Source organism: Bubalus kerabau, unplaced genomic scaffold (genome assembly GCF_029407905.1).
Source record: "Bubalus kerabau isolate K-KA32 ecotype Philippines breed swamp buffalo unplaced genomic scaffold, PCC_UOA_SB_1v2 scaffold_40, whole genome shotgun sequence".
In the NCBI taxonomy this organism is placed as follows: domain Eukaryota; kingdom Metazoa; phylum Chordata; class Mammalia; order Artiodactyla; family Bovidae; genus Bubalus; species Bubalus kerabau.
The window spans coordinates 1,546,031-1,569,730 of record NW_026577894.1 but is presented as its reverse complement, the minus strand read 5'-3'; the positions used below and the strand labels follow the sequence as shown (position 1 = coordinate 1,569,730).

The 23,700-nt window shown below is 43.2% G+C and overlaps 2 long non-coding RNA genes across 4 annotated transcripts; one reads left to right on the top strand and one right to left on the bottom strand.

Annotated features, from left to right (window-relative positions):
* Window positions 1-1,290: 1,290 nt before the first annotated feature.
* LOC129640753 (uncharacterized) lies at window positions 1,291-7,712 on the bottom strand. Of its 3 annotated transcripts, none has more exons than XR_008708955.1 (3): window positions 7,503-7,712; window positions 4,923-4,977; window positions 1,291-2,039 (listed from the first exon to the last, which is right to left on the bottom strand). It is a non-coding gene; the product is annotated as an uncharacterized LOC129640753 (long non-coding RNA). The 3 variants fall into 3 exon arrangements; XR_008708953.1 differs by lacking the exon at window positions 1,291-2,039 and adding an exon at window positions 3,418-3,468; XR_008708954.1 differs by lacking the exon at window positions 4,923-4,977.
* A 211-nt stretch (window positions 7,713-7,923) lies between these two features.
* Window positions 7,924-23,059, top strand: LOC129640752 (uncharacterized). The gene is made up of 3 exons (XR_008708952.1): window positions 7,924-8,093; window positions 21,117-22,145; window positions 22,738-23,059. It is a non-coding gene; the product is annotated as an uncharacterized LOC129640752 (long non-coding RNA).
* The last annotated feature ends 641 nt before the right edge of the window (window positions 23,060-23,700 follow it).

The following is a 23,700-nucleotide window of genomic DNA, read 5'->3' as shown; positions in this document are numbered from 1 at the left end:
GGCAAGAATACTGGAGTAGGGGATCTTCCCAACCCAGGGATCGAACCCACGTCTCCTGCATTGTAGGCAGATTCTTTTACCGTCCAAGCCTTCCCAGAAGAGAGATTGTAAATGGAACTGAGTAAAGGTCAGGTTATTTGACCAGAGACCAAGCCCTTGGCCTCTGAAAGCTCTTGAATTTTCATTTGCTTTGCTCTCACTACTGTTTCTTGACTTTCCAAGAACTTCAGAAGGTTAGGGGGTAGGGAGAGGAAAGCAGTGAATCATCAAGGAGAATTGTAGTCCTACAACTAAACTATGATCCTAAGATATTGTCTTATATCTTATATAAGACTTATATAAAAAGACTTCCACCTCCACGAACCCAACTCAGGAGATATTCAGAGTTTGAATGTTGCCAAAGAAATTTTCATTTCCTTCTTTCATATTGCATAATGCATCCTCCTTAATTTTCAGTCTCTAAAATCTAAATTAATGGGGACATCTGCTTCTAGCAAATGCAGTCAGTGTTGTCTTGCCACCACCAGTATGCAATCATAAAACCAAAAGAAGAAAAAGAGGAGTAAAAAGGACAACACGGCACAGCTTCCAGAAACCAGACCCTTTCCCAAACCACCCCCTTTCCACACCCATCTTGCTTCTTCCCATGTGTCGCAATCTGCTGTCATAATTCAACTGCAAATACACGTGTGTGCTCAGTCATTTCAGGCATGTCCGACTCAGTGCATCCCTATGGACTGTAGCCCACCAGGATTCTCTGTCCATGGGATTCTCCATGCAACAATACTGGAGTGGGTTGTCTTGCCCTCCTCCAGGCGATCTTCCTGACCTAGGGATCAAACTTTTATCCCTAGTCTTCGGTGTGTCCTAAATTGGCAGATGGGTTCTATACCACCAGAGTCACCTGGGAAGCATCCTGCTACAAATATACTTAACAGGAAATGCACTCCAGGCCTGTTTGGTCTCTCGTCAATCAAAAACCACCAAGATTTGGTCAGAACTGAAAAATTCAAACAATAAAATCTTTGTAAAGACAAACTACACTCAAGGAATCTGTATGCCCCCGACCAGTTCAGCCACAAACGACTCCAAAGGGGAGAGTCTAACTCTTTCTGGGGAGAGGGGTGCCCCACTCCCAGCCCGATGGTCGTTAGGTCCCCCAGCATGGCTTTTGCTCTAGGCCAAAGCTGTCCAGTGAAGTGTACTATGGACTACAAACTCAAGCTCCATATAATACCTTAAATTTTCTAGTAACCACATTTAAAAACATAAAGAAGCAGATGAAATTAATTTTCAAATTATATTTTAATCCAGTAAACAAAAAGTATTATCATTTCAACATGTGATCAATATGTCACAAGTCATGGCTGGCGTGCAGGTAAGTCTGACCTTATTTTGATGACTAAATACATTCCTTTCTAAGACAAAGTGCCACTCCTAGGATGGGAAGCTAAAATGGGAACCCCTTTACCTTGGGAGTAAGCCTGTCAGGTAAAACACAAGACATCTAGTTAAATTTGGTTCTCAGTGAATAATTTTTTAGTATAAGTACATCCCAAGTATTGCAGGAGATGGACTTCTACTAAAAAAAGAAAAAAAAGTTTTCATTGTTTCCCAAAAATTCAAATTTAACTGGGATTCGTGTATTTCTGTTTGGTAAATCCAGCCACCTAAAAAGCATGATTAGAACGGATTCCTTCTTTAGCTAAAAGAGAGTACATCAGTGGTGAGTGAACACAGCTCTCTCCCATCAGGGTCAGAGTTAACGATCACGGGAGGATGATGTGTCATCAGGTGGCCAGTAGGGTTCAGAAGTGCAAACGTGCGTCTTCCTTGGCCCAGCACAGACCACAAGGTACTGGCAACCCCACAAAAGACGAGGCGATAAGGCAGAGGAGATGAAGGCAGAGGGAGAAAACATGGCCAGTTCAGGAAGCAGCAGAAGGTGATGGTGCCCAGGAGGTCACAGGCCAGCCTGCTGGGGAGCCTCACAGTTCAAGGTGTGAAGTGCTCTTCCCAGGGTTCAGTGGTGATCACACCTGCAGGAAGGTGCACAGCTAAGCAGTAGGGGGTCACTGAAGCCCAGTGGCTACTCTGCTCCACCCTTGTTTCTTTTCCATGAAGTTTACAAAATATGTGTACATCCTGTACTCCCATGAACCTTGTACAAGACCTTGATCTTAATGCAGCATCTGCACCTTTCCAACCTGCTGTAGGATTTTCTTTACCAATCAAATTGTTCTTTATTTTTACTTTATGTACTAAGAACTCTCACATTGGGTGACGAGAGAGAAGTATCGTGTCCAACTTATTAGATATTCCTTAGTATCTTCCAAGTGAGAGTGGTGAAACATGCCCCCCAAATTCCTAAAATTCCTCAGAATTGCAGAACAGTAGTGCCTGGTTAAAGCTAAGGGGCACGGTGGGCCCAGAACCTTGGGGGAGATGTGTTTCAGGTTAATTTAGGATTGAGCATGTGTATGGCTTGGAGGAATGATTCAGAGCATCTCATACAGTAGATCAGGGTGGACCTTAAGAAACTCCAGTTTTAACCACTTCCCAGGTGATGCTAACACGGCTGGTCCAGTGATGACACTTTGAGAACCACTGACTTACACAAGGAGACAGCTTCCACAGAAACTGAAACGGCACTTTTTGAGACACTTACTCTATTTTATTCTGAGAGCTTCCTCACATGGAAAACCCAGATGCCAACTTGAAAATTAGCAGAGTAGCTCTTCCACAACTAAGGTTGTAAAGAAAAAACAATATGGAGATGCATTGGAAGGGAGAGATAGAGTCTAGTCAGGACCCATACTCCTGATGGGTGACCCAGAATTAGGAGGGGACATTACCAACTTGGTATCTTCCCTGGGAGGACATGCTGAGCACCTGAGCCCTGGTGACCTGAATGAGGAAGACAAGCCCCCATATCTTGATTTGAAACCAGCAGAGCTACGTCTGGGAGAGAGCTGGGGGCTGTGGTAAGCCAAGACCCCATGCTTAGTAGGTTAGTGCCAAACTTACTGACGCTGAATGTTGCCGGTAATGATGCTCAATGTAGCCACAGGTCACATGGGAAATAGAATTATATACTAATTTTAGGACACGTGCCAAAGGGGCAAGGATTTCTTGAAACTTTATCCAGGGATGAAATCACTTGACATTTAAAAAAATCCTCCCTGTACCCAGCTGTCCCAGTGCTAGAAGGAGACTTTTCTGACATTCCTCACTTACCTTGCTAGCACTGCTTGCCCTGCTATGTCTCTGTGTTCCCTGTGGAACAGACATACCCAGCCCAGCCACGCCCACAACGCTCCTCCAAAATGGCTTTGCCCTCAAGGGCCTGGATTCCCACACAATCGCCTCCTTTCCTACCATTCACGGTGGGTGGACTCAGCTGTGACTTGCATCCCCCTCAAGGTGAGTCCCACTCCAGGTCAGCTCCAGCCAGAAGTACACCTGCAACTGTTGAGGTGGGGCTTACATTCAGCTGCACTGGGGGCCAGCCAGACCCACCAGCATGCCCAAAGCAAATGCAGGTCCATCTAACAGAACACCAAACTCAGCCTATACAGGAGACACCCTGGATTTCCTGTCTCTGGTGACCTGGGGGAGCTGTTCCTTTGGGCCGCCTAGGAGACACTCTACAAACATCCACTTATTCAACATGGAGACATAGTTCATCTACCTAATATTAATGCATAGAAACAAAAAGGCAAAATAAAGAGACAAAGAATCTATGCTAAATGAACAGCTAAGACATAAACTCAGAAAAAGAACTAAACAAGATGGAGATAAATAATCTACATCAAATGACTGCAAAGTAAGGGTCATAAAGATATTTACTGGGTCTTCCCTGCTGGTTCATTTGTTAAGATTTTCCGGACAATGTAGGCAACAAGGGTTCAACCTGTGGTCTGGGAACTAAGATCCCAGGCTGCGGGGCAAGTAAAGCTGCATGTCACAGCTGTTGAACTCATGTACCCTAGAGCCTGTGCTCCACAAGAGAAGACAGAACGATGGGAAGCCCACACACCAAAACTGAGTGCAGCCCCCACTCTATGCAACTAGAGAAAGCCAATGACACAGCAAGCCCCAGTGGACCCATTAAATAAACGAATAAAAGATATTGACTTCTATCAGGGGAAGCATGAAAGAACAGAGTGAGAACTCCACAAAGAGGCAATAAGTATAAAAAAGAACTGATTATAATGGAAGAATACAATAACTGACACGAAAAATACAGCAGATGAGTCAAGAGATTGTATGACTCAGAGGACAGATCAGTAAGCTGACACACAGAGCAGTGCCGGTGCACTGGGCTGACCCAGAGGGAGGGGGCGGGGCCTCAGGACGGGGAGCACATGTGCACCCGTGGCGGATTCATGTCAATGTACGGCAGAACCACTACCGTACTGTAAAGTAATTAGCCTCCAATTAAAATAAATATTTATATTTAAAAAAAAGACAAAGAAATACAGAGTAGTGGAAATCACCCGATCTGAGCACCAAAAAGAAGAAAATAAGCCAAAAAATTGAGGATAGTTTAAGGCCATTTGGTGGATATCAAACATACTAACATTCACATTATAGGAATTCAAGGAGAAGAGAGAAAGATAAACTCTCCCTTGAAGAAACAATGACTGAAAATTTCCCTATATTGTTGAAGGAAACACACCCAGGTCCAAGAAGCACAGAGAGTCCAACACAGGGTAAACCAAAGGAGAAACATGCCAAGACATATACTGATCAAACTAAGAAAAACTTAGCAAAAAGAGAAAATGGTAAAAGCAGAAAGGGAAAAGCAACAAATAACAAGGGAATCCCCATAAGTTTAACAGCTGATCTTTCTGAAGAAACGCTGCAGGCCAGAAGGGTGTGGCATGATATACTTAAAGTTATGAAAGGGAAAAACTTACCAGCAAGACTACTCCAACCAGCTACGACCTCACTCAGATTCAAAGAACTCAGTACCTTTACAAATAAGCAAAAGTTAAAAAATTCAGCACCACCAAAGCAGCTTTACAACAAATATTAAAGGATGCTCTCTAGGCAGGAAATAGAAGGGAGTGAATAGACATGGAAAAAAAACAGAATAATAAAGTAAATAATAGTATCATGCATAGCAATAATTACCTTACCTATAAATGGATAAAATGGTCCAACTGAAACACAGACTGGCTGAATGGAAACAAAAACAAGCCCCATATAAATGGTGTCCATAATACATCCACCTCAGACCTAGGGACACACACGGACTAAAACGGAGGGCCTGGAAAAAAGGTATTCCATGCAAATGGAAATCAAAAGAAAGCTGGAGTAGCAATTCTCATCTCAGATAAAATAGACTTTTAAATAAAGACTATTACAAGAGACAAGGAAAGACACTCAAGGAAGACACTTACAAGATCCAGGAAGAGGATAGTGCAATAATAATACACACACATCCAACACAAGAGCACCTAAATACGTAAGACAAATACAAATAACCATAAAACAGGGAATCGACAGTAAGAAAATAATACTAGGGGACTTTACCACCCCACTTATACCAATGGACAGATCATCCACAAAGAAGATTAATATAGAAACATAAGCCTTAAATCACACATTAGACTAGATGGACCTTATTGATATCTTTAGCATATTCCATCACCAAACAGCAGAATGCATTTTTTTTTTCCTCAAGTGCACATGAAACACTCTCTGGAATGGATCACATCTTGGGTCACAAATCAAGCCTTGCAAAATTTAAGAAACTGAAATCACAGCAAGCATCTTTTCTGATCACACTGATACATGATTAGGGATCATTTATAGGAAAATTTGTAAAAAACACAAACACATGGAGAAATCAAACAGGTCACTGAAGAAATCAAAGAGGAAATTTAAAAATACCTAAAAACAAATGGCAATGAATAAATGACAACCCAAAACCTATGTGACGCAATAAATCAATGCTAAGAGGGAAGTTTATAGCAATACAAGAAGCCTACCTCAAGAAATGAAAAGAACATCAAATAAACAACCTAATCTAACACCTAAAGAACCTAGAAAAAGAGGAAAATGGCCACAAAACCTCCAAAGTTAGCAGAAGGAAAGAAATCATAAAGATCAGAGCAGAAATAAATGGAAATGAAGGAAACGCGAGCAAAGATGAATAAAACAATAAGATACGTCTTGGAGAACATAAACAAACTTGACAAATCATTAGCCGGACTCATCAAGAAAAACAAGGAGAAGACTCAAAGCAACTTGAAATGAAAAAGGAGACGTTACAACAGACCACAAAGAAAGACAAAGGGTCATAAGAGACAATTAGAAATAACTGCATGACAAGAAAATGGATATCCTGGAACAAAAGGACAAATTCTTAGAAAAGTACAATCTTCTAAAGACTGAACCAGGAACAAATAGAAAATATGAATAAATCAAGCACAATAATTGAAATATTATTTAAATTAAAATAAATTAAATATTAATTTAAATAAATTAATTCAATAGTTAATTTAATCAATATAATAGATTACTTTATAATATTAATATAATACATAATTTAATATTTAATGATTAAATTAATTCAATAATTTAATTTAATAATTTCCATTATTAAATTAAAAAATATTCAATTATTCAAGGACAAAGGAATCGTCCCATTGGGACAATCTGGTATCCATGTGGGAAGGTAAGTTGGATCCCTACCTCACAAAACACCACCAAACCAATTAGACACATATTAAAAACCAACAATTGAAGGAAAAACTTTACAAAATTTGGAACAATTTTTGATGAGGGAATATCTTTTCTTTAAATTGAGGTATTGTTGATTTATAATAATTTGTTTGTTTAAGGTGTACAGCAAAGTGATTCAGTGATTCAGCCTCTCAGGTGCTTCCTTGGACAAAATGCATTCCCTTTGGGAGGTCCCTGGGCCATGCCCTCAGAACAGCTGCTGCTGCTAAGTTGCTTCAGTCATGTCGGACTCTGTGCGACCCCATAGACCCACCAGGCTCCCCTGTCCCTGGGATTCTCCAGGCAAGAACACTGGAGTGGGTTGCCATTTCCTTCTCCAATGCATGAAAGAGAAAAGTGAAAGGGAAGTCGCTCAGTCCTGTCCGACTCTCCGCGACCCAATGGACTGCAGCCTACAAGGCTCCTCTGCCCATGGGACTTTCCAGGCAAGAGTACTGGAGTGGGTTGCCATTGCCTTCTCTGTCAGAACAGCTAAGAATCCTGAATAGGCAAAGCAGCAAGCATATGGTGGTGCTTGTGGGGGGTTTTTAGACTGAATAAATTATTCTAACAGTATAAGAAACTGGAGAAGGCAATGGCACCCCACTCCAGTGTTCTTGCCTGGAGAATCCCAGGGACAGGGGAGCCTGGTGGGCTGCCGTCTATGGGGTCGCACAGAGTCAGACACGACTGAAGTGACTTGGCAGTAGCAGTGGTAGCAATACAAGAAACAAGTCCAGAGGTTAAGAGAGGATCTCCAAACCTACCTTCAAACAGGAGGTCTTGCTCCCTTGAATGTGGGTGTGTGAAACAGCGCTTGGGAAAGGAAGAGGTGTGTCATGAATATTTTGTCTGCAGAGGACAAAGCGGTGTGTAGAGAGGATGTGCAGGCACGTCCCAGGACACTGAGCACACGGACACATGGACTGGAGTCTCAGCTCTGCTCTGGGGGCATCACACTCTCTCTACCCCGGACACAAGGTGAGCAGCTCGCACGTATCCTGGAGAGTATGGTCACATGACCTGGACCTGGCCAATCGGTGTGTTCCATCCTCCCTGGCCACCGTGAGTGGCTCAGGACTGGGGCGGTGACCAATCAGGGCCCAGGGCCGGGCCTCACACTGGAATCAAGGGAAGAGGAGGGCTGGTTCTGCCGGAAGGGGTGAGGCCGGGTGAGGTCAGGCTACAGCCCTGGGAGGGGAGTGAGTTCAGCCTGGGGCAGTTGGTGGCCTTCCTGCGCCCGTCAGGGCAGAGCCGCCGGCCTGAGAAGGAGGGCGCTGCTGAGCCCGGGGGTTGAGAGCGCCGGTTCCTGCTGTGGTCCCGGAGCTCCCCTGAGACCGGAGGGAGGCCATCTGCCCGTGAGTCCTCTCCTGCTTGTCTGTCAGCTTGTTTGAACCACACTGGATTTTCTGTCCAGCTGGCTACGTGGAGACCCTGGAAATGCTCCTATGTGAATTTTGGCTGGCTTCAGGGAAGAAATGCCAGATGACACTGGGAGACTCCAGTTTAATCTGGATTCAGGTCATGTCTCTTGAAAGTGAAGTGAAAGTCCCTCAGTCGTGTCTAACTCTTGGCAACCCCATGGGCTATACAGTCCATGGAATTCTGCAGGCCAGAATACTGGAGTGGGTAGCCTTTCCCTTCTCCAGGGGATCTTCCCAGTCCAGGGATTGAACCCAGGTTTCCTGCAATGCAGGAAGATTCTTTACCAGCTGAGCCCCAAGAGAAGTCCAAGAATACTGAAGTGGGTAGCCTGTCCCTTCTGTAGCGGCTCAGCGTTCCCAGCCCAGGAATCAAACCAGGGTCTCCTCATGGCAGGAGGATTCGTTACCAGCTGAGCTATCAGGGAAGCCCAGTATCTCTTAAGGCCAGCTATTCATTGATATCTCTTAAGGCCAGCTATTCATTGATATCTCTTAAGGCCAGATATTAATTGTAGGATTAATTAATTGTAGACCCTAATTAGTCTTCATGGGATTAAGCTGGCAACCTGCTAAGGTAGCAATTGATGTCCTTTATCTAGAGGACAAAACGGGGGCTCACAGAAGTGGGTAACACAGCTACAGTAAGGAAGTGTGTACCTAGACAAACCCCCCAGATCTTCTGTTAGAACTCAGGGAAGCCATGTGGTGTGGCTTGTCCATGTGACGGGGGCTAAGGCACCCAGCCCACACTGGATACTGTGGGGACCTGACTTGGTAACTGCCTTCTGGCAGCTCTGAGACTCACAAAAGCAATTTGCACTGAAGAGAGGAGGGACACCTCTCTTCATCCCCCCCACCACACCCTCCGGGTACTCCCACACCCTGCCCCCTTTCTCTTTCTTTGTAAGGGAATAAGTGTCACGCTCATGTGACCACATTGGCTGTCCACTGTTCACGAGCTACCACCTGGAGCTGCTACCGGAGAGGCCAAGAGCCTTTGCCCCTGAGTACCTCTCTTTGCTTTGCACTGTGGGGGCCCTCCTCCACACCTGCACACCAGAGGCCGTTTCTGAGGCATGCAGGGACCCTCCTTCAGTTTGCAACAGGTTGCATCCATCACTGTCCTTTCAGTGCTTCCCTTGACACTCAGCTCCTGAGCTCCTTTGTCTGCATTGCGGCCCACCTGGCTGCCACGGGAGGGACAGAGCTGACCATGAATCCAAAGCTCAGATCTGACAGGCAGGAATCTGTGTATAAAGGGCCTGATTAATCATGCTGTAGAGGCTGTAGTGGGCTCCAGGGATCCGTAACCAGGGCTTGGGCCAAAGTGACTCCACAGCTGTTTTAATGCCTGGGGAGGGTTCTGGCTACAGTGGGGGTGGGGTGAGTCTCCTGAGGTTCTGAAGGCCCACTGTGCAGGTTCATGGCACACAGAGAAGAGAAGGCGGAGTCCTTTCCTGGAGCTGGTGGGCTGCGGGCACAGCCATGGATGACCAGGAGTCTGCATCTCACTAGGGGTCGAGGCTGGCGCTGAGGGAATCCTCAGTGAGGATTTTTTTCCTTAAAAGCCATCCTAAGTGACTTCAGCTCCATTGCTTTTTTGCCAAAAACCTACAATGATCCCAAGAGCTTTGTACACTCCAAGGGTGGTGACTGGACGTGGAGCCCAGCACAGACCCAAGTCAGTCCTGCCCTGAGTCCCACAGGCCGGCCACACCCTCCCCCTTCCTTGGCCTGGCTTTCTTCTGCCAGGACCCCCAGAATGGTGGAAAGGCAAGTGTGGCCTCAAGCTGAGGGGCCCAGCCTGGGCTCCAAGCCCCTGGGGGTCCCCTTGGGACGTCTGGTGGACCTAGTTCCCCCTGCCGTGGGGCAGCTCTCTCTCGGGGACTGTCGTGTTTCTTTGCTTTCTGTTGTGATGGGGCACCCCAGTTATCTCGGGGCGATGGGAAGTCTGTTGGTGTTACATGCTCCCGCCTTAGATGGGGAAACATTATTGCTGCATTGACGCTGCTCACTCGATACTGGGTATCTGTTAAACACAAATGGCAAGGGGAACAGAGCAAAACAGAGAAAAAAATGGAGAGTTGCTGGGTTGCCTCAAGTCTCACCTGTGATTAAGAGTGTGTACATCCTGCACGTGAACCCGGGTTCCCACACCTGCCAGCTACCAGGTGCCAGGCGCTGATTTTAGACCCCCAGCTTCACTAAGGAGTCATTGACAGATACATTTTTTGTGTATTTCAAGTCTACATTGTGATGACTTGATGCCCATAGACGTCGTGGAATGATTGCCCCACATACGCATCGCCTCACACGATTAACTCTGTGTGTGTGTGTGCCTTTTATGTTATTTTTATAATCCATGAACACAATACAGATAGCTCTCCATTTTTTTAGATCTTATTTATCTTAGAAGTTTATAGTTTGCTGTATGTCTTGCACATGTTTAATTAGATAACTTGATATTTTCAGTGCCATAAATTCCTAATAGAGATAGAATTGACTTTTCTATATTCCCTTGGTAAATCCACTTACTTCAAATCATTCTAATTGTATCTTTTTATGTATACACAATTATGTCTGCAAATAAGTTCTTTTTTTCCCCTTTGCAACTGTGATAACCCTTTCCTTTTTCTTGACTTATTGTATGGACTAGGATCTCCAGTACAGTGGTGAACAGAAGTAGTGAGAATAAGTATCCTTGTCTCTGTCCAATTATCAGAGGAAAAGCTTTCACTATTTCACCATCACACAGGATATTAGCTTTTTTATAGATATTTTTATCAAAATATGTAAATTCTTCTCTGTTAGTTTACTAAGCAGTTTTTTCTTAGTCATGAGCTAAAATTATTACATTAAAAATTCTTAAGTTTATCTTCTGCAGATTTTGAAACAGGTGATTTTTCTTTTATGTGGTGATTTAACTTTTAAAAATTTTGTGATTCTAAAACAACCCCAACCTGATCTCAATGTATTCTCCTTCAGTTGGACTTTATTTCTTAGTGTTTTATTTAGGATTATTTCATCTATACTCAGAGTCTGTAATTTTACTTTCTTGTACTTCTTCCTGGTTGGATTTAGTATCAAGGTTATGCTAGTCTTATAAAACAAGGTTGGAGAGTGTTCCTTGTTTACTGCAAGAATTCCTGTGAGATGACTGTTTTCTTCCCTAGAATTTTGGAAGAGTTGATTGGCAAAACCAGTTGGTTTCATTGTGGGGAGGCTTTTAATTTCAGATGTAATTTTTTTCATGCAAATAAAATTTTCTCATATTGTATGTCTTCTTGGGTCTATTTCAGTAAAGCATTCTCCCCCTGCTAGGAATTTATTGAGATGAGCAGCCTCTCCAATTAGTAAGTGAACTGTGGTTCATAATATTTTTCTTATCTGCAAGATGTGTTGTCTCCCCTTTTAAAAATCCTTGATGCTGGTGATTTGTGCTTTGTCTCTTTTTCTTAATAAGTCTTTCTAGGGGTTTATCAGTTTTATCATTCCTTTCAAAGTGCCAACTTTTGGCTTTCTTTTTAAAGAAACTTCATATTTGCTTTCTGTTTCCTTGTTTTCTGCTCTTTTTTTTTTTTTTTTTTCCCATCTGCCTTGTGTTTCATTCGCTATGGTGTTTTTTCTGGTTTCTTGGGAGAGAGGCTTAATTGATTTTTAGCCTTCCTTCTTTTCCAGTATACGTGTTTAAGGCTTTAAGTTACCCTCTAAACATAGTTCGCTGCATCCCACAAGTTTGAATAAGCCAGATTTTCATTATCTTTTAAGGAAAAGTATTTTCTAATTTTCATTGTGTTTTTTAAAATTATTAATCAGGAAATTCTTCAAGCAGTATGTCATTTAACTTCTGAATGTTTGGGGAGGTTTTTCTAGTGACCCTTTTTTGATTTCTAGCTTAATTCCATGAAGAGCCCTGTCTTCGTCTTTTTGGGCTACTGTTATAAATCCCGTAGACTAGCTGATAAACAACAGAAAGTTGTTTCTTGTAGGCCTGGAGGCTGGGGAGTCCCAAGCTCACCAGCAGGTGCCTCATCTGGTGAGGCCTGTTTCCTGGTTCCTAGACTGCCTGCTTCTTCTCCCTGTTCTCGCAGCACAGGAGCCCATTCCCCCCTGGCCTGACCCCTCCCAGAGTGCCTGCCTCCTAGGATCATCACCACCTGCCGGGTGAAGTTTGAGGGCCCATAAACCGTCAGCCCGTTGCAGTCCCTAAGTATACCCTGCATTATTTCAGTCCTTTGAAATAATTTGAGCTTTCCTAATGGCCCAATATATATTCTTTTTGTTATATGTTCGTTGGGCTCTTGAAAATAATATGTATCAGTGGGATGCAATGTTCCATGTGTATCAGTCAGATCAGGCTTGTCACTCATGTAATTCAGATTCCAGTAGCCACGTTGAGTAAAAGCAGAAGTAGGTGAAATTACCTGTATATATTTTATTTTAGCACACATAAAATATCATTTCAGTGTGTAATCAACATGATAAAACCTAATGAAATAGTTCACATTCTTTTTTTCATGCTAAGTCTTTAAAATCCAGTGTGTGTTTCAGGCTTGCAGCACATCTCATTGTAGAGCCAGCCGCATTTCAGGTACTTCATGGCTGCAGGTGACTACATACCAGGGGGCCGTTCCACGAGAGATGTGTCTTTAACGTCTCCCACTGGGATTATGAACTCGGCTGTTACTCCTTTTCTATTTCTGTCAGTTTTTATGTATTGATATTTTGAGGTTATGTTAATTTAGAATCCTCATCTTCTTGCTAGACTGAACTTGTGTCAGTATGAGATGCTCCTTTTTATCACTAATAATGCTTCTTTCTTTAGAGACTATTTGACAGTGATATTGCCACATCAGTTTTCTGTCCTTGTTGGCCTAGGTCTCTTTTAGGTTCACCTGTCTAAAAGATATTCCATCTTAACATGTAGCTCTGTGAATAGTGTACAGTTTTCATTGGAATCAGTTTGACACTTTATCTTTTAATGAGAGTATTTGCTCTGTGTATAATGTTGATATTCAGTGTGTAGACACCATGCTGCTGTGTGTTTTCTGTTTGTCCCACCTAGTCTGTGTTCTTTGCTCTTGCCTTCTTTTAAAGCTATGAAGTGTTTCTCTAGTTCTGTGCTCCTCTGTCAGGTTGTTAGGTGCGCATTTGCAGACACAGCATGTGTTTTACACTCAAGACTAACTTAGTACTTTTACTGCCTCCCTGACTCGACTGTTTCCTCCTGTCACTGTTACACTTTGAACTGTTAGATATATATTTGGCGTTAACATCATTGTTTTGTAGAGTTAATATTTACCCTCACAGTTACCTCGTTGTTGGTCTCTACTTGTTTTTTATATTTCCGTCAGAGACTACTTTTCTTTTTCCCAAAGCACTGCCTGAATATTTTTTTAGTGCATGTGTGTGGGTGATGAGTTGTCTCATTTCCATTTGCCCTCAAAGTCTCTATTTTGCTTTCACTTTCGAAGAGTATTTTTGTTGAGTATAGAATTCCAGGTTGGTGGTTATTTGTTTTTCAGCATTTTACAGATGCCAGTCCATTATCTTCTGACTTCCTTGTTCTTGGAAAGTCAGCTCTCAGTGTTGCTGTGCCACTAAAAGCCACACCTTTTTTCCTCTGAGCGCTTGAACATGCTCTTCTTGCCTTAGGCACCTGCATAGCTGCTGAAACCAATGTGTGGTTTCATCTTTGAGTCAGTGGTCTGATTCTTGAACCAACTCTTGCCACTGTCCCTGTCAGCCAGTTGAGTCGCTCAGTATCTGACCCATTGCGACCCCATGGACTGCAGCACACCAGGCTTCTCTGTCCATCACCAACTCCCCGAGCTTGCTCAGGCTCATGACCATCGAGTCATTGATGCCATCCAACCATCTCATCCTCTGTCGTCCCCTTCTCCTCCTGCCTTCAGTCTTCCCCAGCATCAGGTTCTTTTCCAATGAGTCAGTCCTTCACATCAGGTGGCCAAAGTATTGGAGCTTCGGCATCAGTCTTTGCAGTGAATATTCAGGTCTGATTTGCTTTAGGAGTGACTTGTTGGATCTCCTGGCAGTCCACGGGGCTCTCAAGAGTCTTCTCCAACTCCCCAGTTCAGAAGCATCGATTCTTTGGCGTTCAGCCTTCTTCATGGGCCAACTCTCACATCCATACATGACTACTGGAAAAACCATAGCTTTGACTAAATGACCTTTGTCGGCAAAATAATGTCTCTGCTTTTTAATATGCTGTCTAGGTTTGTCATAGCTTTCCTTCCAAGGAGCAAGCATCTTCTAATTTTACTGTCTACAGTAATTTTGGAGCCCCCAAAATAAAGTCTGTCACTGTTTCCATTGTTGCCCCATTTATTTGCCACGTAGTGATGGGGCCGGATGCCATGATCTTCATTTTTTTGAATGTTGAGTTTTGCCAGCTTTTTTACTCTCCTCTTTCACTTTCATCAAGAGGGTCTTTCGTTTCAACCCCTGGAGGCATTTCTTATTCCCCTTTCTCTTTTCTCCACCATGAGAGTCCCCATTTATACTTTTTAACAACGTAGTTTAACAAGGGGCTCCTTCACTATATTCTATCCTTTTTTTTTCTCTTATATATATTTTTTACCTGACCCATCTTTCAGTTCACTGATCATCTCTTCAGCTATGTCCAATGTGATGTTAAGGCCAGAGACTGAGTTCTTAAATTCAGTCACTGTTATTGTAAAGTTCGAGAGTCGGTTTTGATTCTCAGAAATTTTTCCTTTTCTCAAGTATATTTTTCAACAGGTGACATTTGCATCTGATACCTCTAGCATACCTCTGATATGCTGATATACATCTGATACCTCTGGATCTGGTTCAGTTTTTTTTTTCTCTTGGTCCTGTTTGTTGTTACACCCTCTTTTGGTTTTTTGATTGCATGTTGGACATTATGTTTGGAAAACCCTAGAGGTTCTGAGTGATGCTGTCTTCGCCAGAGTCTCCTCTGACACAGACCTCCAGTGGGGACAGAGCTGTCTGTTCACTCAGGGCCTGATGGACTTGAGGCTGGGGGTTCCTTGTAAGCTCAGTCTCAGCAGCCTTCACCCACCTTTCCCCCCGAACCCAGGGAGGAGCTTTCCCGCGTCTCCATCTGGAAGCCTGGGCTGCCTCCCAGGGCCGCCCTCTTCTCAGCAGGTCCTGAAGCCCACCATCTGTCTCCTGAGCACCACGAGGTGACAGATAGTGCTCAACCAGTTTGGGCAGAGTGTTGGGTCCATTTTCTGACATCCGAACTGATTCACTAGGCCTGCACTCAAATTTTTGTCTTCCCAGCCCAAGGAACCGTCCAGAGCTGTGTTATCCAGTCCCCTCCGCTTGACTTTTTTCCTGCCTTTTCTTCGCAGAGTCGGCTTTGTTCAGATGGCCCGAGGGAAGGAGCGGGCCTCTCAGTCTTCAGCTCCCTCACTGGGCTTCCCTTTTGTTTGAAATCTTGGATTGTGGCTGCCTAAGGACCTCTTTTTAAACTGTGTTTAGCTTTTCTAGTTCTCGGTAGGCTGATCTACAAGCTGCTTGCATCTGTCACTGGAAGTGGGGACACCCTGGGTGTATTCTGTCATCTGAAGCCACATGTAACAGTCACAGTACTTGTATTGATCAACTTTGATACTGGGGAAAACAAGAACCAGGTGTCCTTGCTTAGTACCCACGGTTGTGTTTCTGGTCAGAATCCCCAGCTTGCCCGGGCTGTTTCAGTGCCACGTGAACTTGGGAAGGAGGTGGAGCAAGCAGCCCACACGGCCTGGACACAGAGGAGCCGGTCTCCCCTCTTCCCTTGCCCCTGCCAGCCCAGGGCAGGCCTTGCGATGACGGGCTGCTGGTGGTGGAGGCCAAGGCTGAGGAGGGAGGGGTTACGTGACCTGTATTCTGTGACATGGTCACATGTGGGTTTTCTATTTCAGTTTGGAAAAATGACTGCTTTTAGTCTTCCCTCCAGTTTCACTTTAAGGTGGAAAATGAAGATTTTATTGTTAAAGTTGAGCACAGTGATTTTACAGTCTTTTTGAAAGCAACAGTTGAGGTTTTAAAAACACAGCTCAGAGAACTCCAGTAGATAAAGCCAAAAAAAGAGAACGTGTTCAGGGTGAACTGCAGGCGGGACCCCAAACTGTACTCTGTCTCTCCCAGAGTGTGTAATTCGTGAGATGGGTGGATATAGGACCCCAAGCACCCTGGGGACCGAGGTCCTCAAATGACAGCAGAGGTCCAGGCTGAGCCAGGAGCAAGTGGCCTGTGCTCTGGCTAGTGGAGAGCCACGAGGGTGGGAGTGGGGCCAGGAGAGGGGTGGGAGACTCGGGGACGGAGGGTGGTGCAGCACCTGGTGGGCTCTGGGAGGCGCTGGCTGTCGCGGCTCGAGGCAGGGACACCCCTGAACCTCCACCTTGCAGCCCCCACGGGGCAGAGTCGTCTGACAGCCCAGGGTCGAAGTTAAAAGGGCGAGTTCACAGCAGGTTGAATGAACCCCTGTACCCACTGTGGGTTCATTTTAAGTGCCTGGAGCGAGGTTGGTCAAGCCCTTGCTGAGCTCGAGTGAGGGAGTCAGTCAGGGAGGACCGAGCTCAGGGTGAGAGTGAGGGGCAGCTAGCGTGGTGAGTCCTCCTCAGCCAGGTGGGTTCTGGGGACGCCCTTGAGTTCATGGGTGCCCTTTCAGTAGCCTCACTGGAGGCTTGTTTGGGGCTTAAAGGGGGGCAGAAGCCCACTTAGAAGATGTGCTCATTCCCAGGGGTGGTGGTTTCTGAAGGAGTTCATACTGGTCGGTTCGACTGTGACCCAGTACCTTGCAGGGTCATGTTTGACTGGGGGCCTGAGCCATGGGCACGGCCTTCCTTCTCCCGCACCCCACACTCACCTGTCGTCTTTTTGGCAGCCCGTCCCCCCTCTCTGCACCCTTGAAGGTGGGCCTGAGCCCAGCCCCCCTGTTACCACAGAGCCCCTTGTGACTGAGTGGGTTCCGGTTCCAGGCTCCTAGGAGACGTGCTGGAGGCAGAGCCTTCATGCCATTTCTCCTTGAGACAGTGGTGCTAGTGGTCATAGTGTGAGAGCAGCGGTCATAGTGTGGGAGCGGTGTGTGTGAGAGTGGTGTGTGAGAGCAGTGTGTGTGAGAGCGGTGGTCATAGTGTGAATAGCAGTGGTTGTAGTGTGAGATTGGTGGGTATCCTGCCGTGAAACAGCAGTTGCCCCCGAGTGGGGGGCTGCCCCCATCCGCGAGGATGGGTTGCAGCAGGGCCCGCCTGTGGGCGCTTTTTCAGTGCTGCAACCCCAAGGCAAAGGCCAAGATAAGGAAGAACTTGGCCTCGGCCCAAGTCCTGTAAGGAGAGTGGCCTGAGGGGATGTCAGGATGCATTTAACAGGAGGCTTCCTGTGTGCTGTTTTAGATCTGTCAGGAATTCTCTGCTCCTTATTAATTCCTGAATACTCAGGAATTAAGAGGAGAGGCAAGCCTCTCCCGCGGGCTGAAGAATCCAGGCATTTCCTTCATTAATTTTTCTATACAGTGATAAGTACCCTCTTCCTTCTTGTGAACCATACGGTAAAAGTGACTGCTTACAACTCTCTCTCTCTTTAATATGGATCGCCTATGTTTTGTAAGTCTGGAATTTTAATTTTTATCTTTGCTGAGAATAACTACCTTGTAAGACAGTATATATTTCCACATCATGTTGATTAAAACACCTTTGTTCCATCAGAGCTCTGGTCCCCGTGTCTTTCTTTCTCTCTCTCTCTCTTTTTCAGGCTGATCCCTTGGAGCTCTGCAAAGGCTCTCTGAGTTCACTTTCCTGCCCGGGCTTCTAAGACCCTCTCGAGAAGGCACTCTGTGTGTTCACTCCATTGAGAGGGCACCTGAGGCCTCCGTGAACAGAGCAAGTCCCGTGTCGGGGGCTTTATTGGCTTTCTGCATAAGCCAAGGACTATCAGCCTCTTTCTGTCCCTTACCTTCTTATCGTCAACTCCGGACCACCAAGTTCTGGTCCATTAAAGGACCTCAACAAGTGGCACCCAGAACAGGGACTTGGTACACGTAGGCAGATTCTTGGACGGAGTGACCGCAGGGCCTATTGAGGCCAGTCAGTACTAAGACATGGGTAAAAAGGCTGGAAAGCCCCATCACTTTTCTACTTTACTTCATCACTTATTTAAAGTTCAGGGATCTAAGGAAATGCATGCTGATTTTTTAGCTAGATTAGAAACTGCTATTTCCCGTAGTGTATTTGGAGAAGCCAAAAGGCAACTAGAGAAATTATTTGCTTTACAACTCTCTCTCTCTTTAATATGGATCGCCTATGTTTTGTAAGTCTGGAATTTTAATCTTTATCTTTGCTGAGAATAACTACCTTGTAAGACAGTATATATGCCCACACCATGTTGATTAAAACACCTTTAATTACTTGCAAATTACTTGCATTATGTGATAATGCAAATCAGGGATGTCAAAAAGCTATAGCTCCAATTCATGAGAAAGGAACTATTGATTATTTCAAGGCTTGTCGCAATCTAGGATTAGAAACTCAAAAGATGCAAATGGTAGCTGAAACAATAGCTGCTGCCTTAAGAAAGGGAAATAAAGGATGCTTTACATGTGGAAATAAGAACCATTTAAAAAGGGATGGCCCTAAGAAAGCTTAAAAAAAAAAGAAAAGAAAAATATATAAAGATAAAAGACCTCCAAAAATCTGCCCTCGCTACAGTAGAGGAATGCATTGGGCTAAAGATTGTAAGTCTAAATCTGGCATTGAAAGGAAACCTATTCCAGAAAACTGCAAGCAGGGACCCCCCCACGTCCCCTTCAGCAAAAACCTGAGACAAATTCCATCTTTTACCTGAAACCCTCAACATCTGGCAGTGTTGCCATCGATATACCAGCTTTGGTTTTAGATACTATGAAGTTAATGAGCTCTACTTAAATTCAAATTCACGTGAACTGAAAAATATTAAATATATATAATTATTTAAATATGAATATAATTTAAATATAATTGTTTGCTAATCTAATTAAGACATGTCTTAAGTCATCAACATTATATAATACTTTTCTTATGCCTAGGTTTAAGGTAAACTAAATTTGTCAACAAAAAGGTAACTCTTTATATATATATATCTATATATAGATATATATATATAGATATATATATGTATGAGATAAAAACTTTTGGATAAACTGTTAAAAGTAATTATAGTTTTAATAGAATAATCTATTATTATAATCTGTTATTATAATCTAAAATAGTCTCTTAGGATTAGAATAACTTAAATTTCTAGAGTTGTACTAAAACTAAATAATAAAAGTTTATTAAACAGCTAGGTCATTTCCAAATAAAATAAGATTTTAAAACATTAATTACTAAACATTAAATTCCTCTTACAAAAAGTTTTTCTTACAGAAAAACTAAAGAGATTTTAAACGATTAATAAATATATTTTATAATGTATAATATATTGATATATAAAAATATAAATATATTCACCAATCTATAAAATGCTAATATACAAGACACTTCATAGTTGCTAAGGAAAAGTGAGATATATGCTTTTAATAAAAAGATATAAGATATGACATACTGAGATATACATCCCACATTTTCCCTGGGGGCCACTTCTCATTTAACAAACAATACAATTATTAAAATAACTTGGAAGAATGACGAGCCTATTTGGACAGAGCAGTGGCCCCTCACGAAAGAGAAATTACAGGCGGCTAAGGAACTTATAGATGCACAACTAGAATTAAAACATATTGAAGAATCTTGTTCTCCTTGGAACTCTCCTATTTTTGTCATAAAAAAAAAAAAAAAATCTAACAAATGGCGTCTCCTAACAGACCTTAGAAAAGTTAGTGCATCTGTGAAACCTATGGGTGCATTGCAACCAGGACAAGATTGCTTTTTTAATATACCTTTACACCCTTTAGACGAATAGAGATTCGCTTTCTCTCTCTCTTCTCCTAATCATATTAGACCTCATGAACGGTACCAATAGACTGTACTGCCACAAGAGATGATGAATTCTCCCACCATGTGTCAGTACTACGTAGCCAAAACCCTTGAGCCCGTGAGAAAGCAATTTCCTAACTTTCTTGTTATTCACTATATGGATGATATATTGTTTTCGGCTCCATCTATCTTAAACACTGAACACATGTTTGATGTAGCTCAACTATGCTTTAAAAACTCTAGATTAATCATTGCCCCTGAAAAAATTCAAACCTCTACACCTTACTATTACTTGGGGTTCGTTGTTAATAGGCAACACATTACTCCCGAACTAACTCAGATCCGTGCTGATAAATTATCAACCTTAAATGATTTTCAAAAGCTCTTAGGTGATATTAATTGGATTAGACCTTCTTTAGGCATTGCTAATTATCAACTGAATAGTCTATTTAGTACTTTAAAAGGAGATCCTGATTTAAATAGCCCTCATTCACTTTCTCAAGAGGCACGAGAAGAACTCTGTTTGGTGCAAAATAAATTACAAAAACAATTTCTTACTCGCATCAAAATAGATTTACCTCTAGAATTGTTTATACTCCCCTCTAATTCTCCCACAGGACTTATTGCCCAACAAGAACACCCAGTAAAATGGATCTATACCCGTTTTATGGAAATAAAGTCACTTACACCCGACCTTGATTTAATTGCTCTAATCGTTATCAGTGGAAGAATTAGGACTAAAACTCTAATTGGCTCCGATCCTCATAAAATTGTAATACCTATCAATAAATACATATTACAGGTATTCCTTATAATCCACAGACACAAGACATAGTCAAAACAAACACATCACACACTAAAGTTACAAATAAAAAAATTTTTAAAAGGGGAATACACAGGTACACTACTGTCTTCCTTATCTAAAGCAGACTTTACTAGGTTCTAACATTTTCTAAACCTATAACTATTGTTACTACAGCTTTATTTGTTTTAAATTTTTTAACCTCTTCTTAAGATTCGACCCAAGGGGGGCCCCGGCATTCAAAATGGAGATGAAATAAGAACCCCAGGAAGAAGAAATTCCAATACGGGCCATGTCTGCTCCAAAAATCTTCAGAAAGCACCACCCTCGGCGGCATCACCCCGATGATCTCCTCACTTGGAGACAAATAAAAGCCCTACTAATCAAGCTGAAAATTTGGTCTCTCAACAAGGGTTGCCTCCGAGTCCTGAATACATTCTCCTGGCAATGCTCAGTCTTTTGGCCTGTGCCTCCCCCTGCTCAAGCTCAGACTAACACCCAACCCCCCTCTATTACAGGTGGTCGAATGGACAGAGAGAGGACCAATCATTTCAACTAATGACTCTATACATATGCTTTCTCCCCTAGTACATGAAAGGGCCTTCACACTCTGGGCAGGAAAGAAAACTAATTAATTTTTCTTTAGGCTATGAAGTCCTTCCCTTGTGCATGGGCCCAGCAAAATTGTGCATAAACGTCAGCCGACAAATTTGGGCTGACAAACTTGGGCTTTCGTCCTGCCTCCAAAAGAAGACTTTCAGACACTGCTTGGATTATTTACTGCCCTTTCTTCGTCTGTAAACCATGTTTATACTACTGAAACTTTAGGGAAGGAGTTAGGGAAAGAACAAAGAACTTTATGCAAAGGGTTTACGTATAAAAACTTTACTTATACTCCCATTCCTTGGGACAAATGTCAAACCAAATCAAGAAAATCAATGTTTGTGGCTAATCATACAATTGTTGATTGGGGACCCCATGGTATGTGGTTATCTGACTGCTCAGATGATATTAACAACACTGTGTGTGATATGGAAGGTCACTGACACTATGATGGAACATTACTATGACAAACGACTTCTTGAGTGGCTTGACCGTGGATTAGCCCCACCTCCTCCTAAGATCGTCCTCGATAAACAGAGTGGGTCTGAACAATGGGCCATTTGGAAACTTGCTGCGAGCATCAGAGCACCGAAGAACTTGGAACTTGGACCGGACATTTCATAGGGACCAGTCGTCATGGTAACTATTTCTTTTGCTACAGTCAGTCATATTTTATACAGGCCTGTGTCCCACTTCCTTTTGTTATAGCCATAGAAAATTTACAATTTAATAAGACTTTTACGTTCTGTAACTTGTATTAATTGCAAACTATATACTTGTATTAACTCCTCTACTTCTTTAAGCTTTTTGTGTTATTCCTGTTCACGTCAATCATAGTGCCTACAACTGGGAACAAATCAAATTTCATTTACAAAATATACGTGATAATGCCTCTCTGAATGTACAATTACTATAAAAGAAAATCTTTAAAACCTTTTCTAAAAATCTGCCCTCTTCCCCTAATTTGGAAACCTTAGCTGAACAAATTACCTGGGCTAGACCCACGAGGATGGTTTCAAAGTATTACCCACAGTATCGGGTCTGGAACTGTAGCTTTGGTGATTGTCTTGATAATTATATTTGTTGTTTACCATCGCCTTTCTATAAGGTTGGTTAATACTAACCAAACTCATTTGGTCAAGACCTTTTTTTTACAAATTTAATAAAATAGAGGGAATTGTCAAGAAGCATTTATTTATTTATTTATTTTATTTATTTTTTTTTTTTTAAGGAAGCATTTAACAAGAGGCTTCCTGTGTGCTGTTTTGGATCTGTCAGGAATTCTCTGCTCCTTATTAATTCCTGAAGAGGAGAGGCAAGCCTCTCCCGCAGGCTGAAGAATCCAGGCATTTCCTTCATTAGTTTTTCTATACAGTGATAAGTACCCTCTTCCTTCCTGTGAACCATATGGTAAAAGTGATTGTATACAACTCTCTCTCCCTTTAATATGGATCACCTATGTTTTGCAAGTCTGGAATTTTAATCTTTATCTTTGCTGAGAACAACTACCTTGTAAGACAGTCTATATGCCCACACCATGTTTGATTAAAACACCTTTGCTCCATCAGAGCTCTGGTCCCCGTGTATTTCTCTCTCTCTCTCTCTCTCTCTCTCTCTCTCTCTCTCTCTCTCTCTCTCTCTTTTTCAGGCTGATCCCTTGGAGTGCAGAGGCTCTCTGAGTTCACTTTCCTACCCGGGCTTCTAAGACCCTCTCGAGAAGGCGCTCTCCATCTTCACTCCATCGAGAGGGCACCTGAGGCCTCCGTGAACAGAGCAAGTCCCGTGTCGGGGGCTTTATTGGCTTTCTGCATAAATCAAGGAATATCAGCCTTTTTCTCTCCTTTACCTTCTTATCGTCGACTCTAGACCACCAGGTTCCAGTCCATTAAAGGACTTCAACAAGGTGAGAGCAGCCAGGGACTACGCCCATCGGATTGGCCCTCACCCAGTGAAGCATTGGGGTTGTGTTTCATTTTGTTAGCATAGTTGTGGGCCCTGCTGGCCAGGGCATTTTGGCCTTAGTGGGCAGGATCGACCCCAGCAGTTTACCTTGTAAGAGGTTGTGCAGGTGCCATGTAGAGGATGGGCGGGGGCCCCACAAGAAGGGAAACACTGGCTGGAGGAGTCACGGGGGCATGTGGACTGAGCTATCAAGTCAGTCCTTGAAGCAGAAAGGCTAAGCCCCTTAACGTCT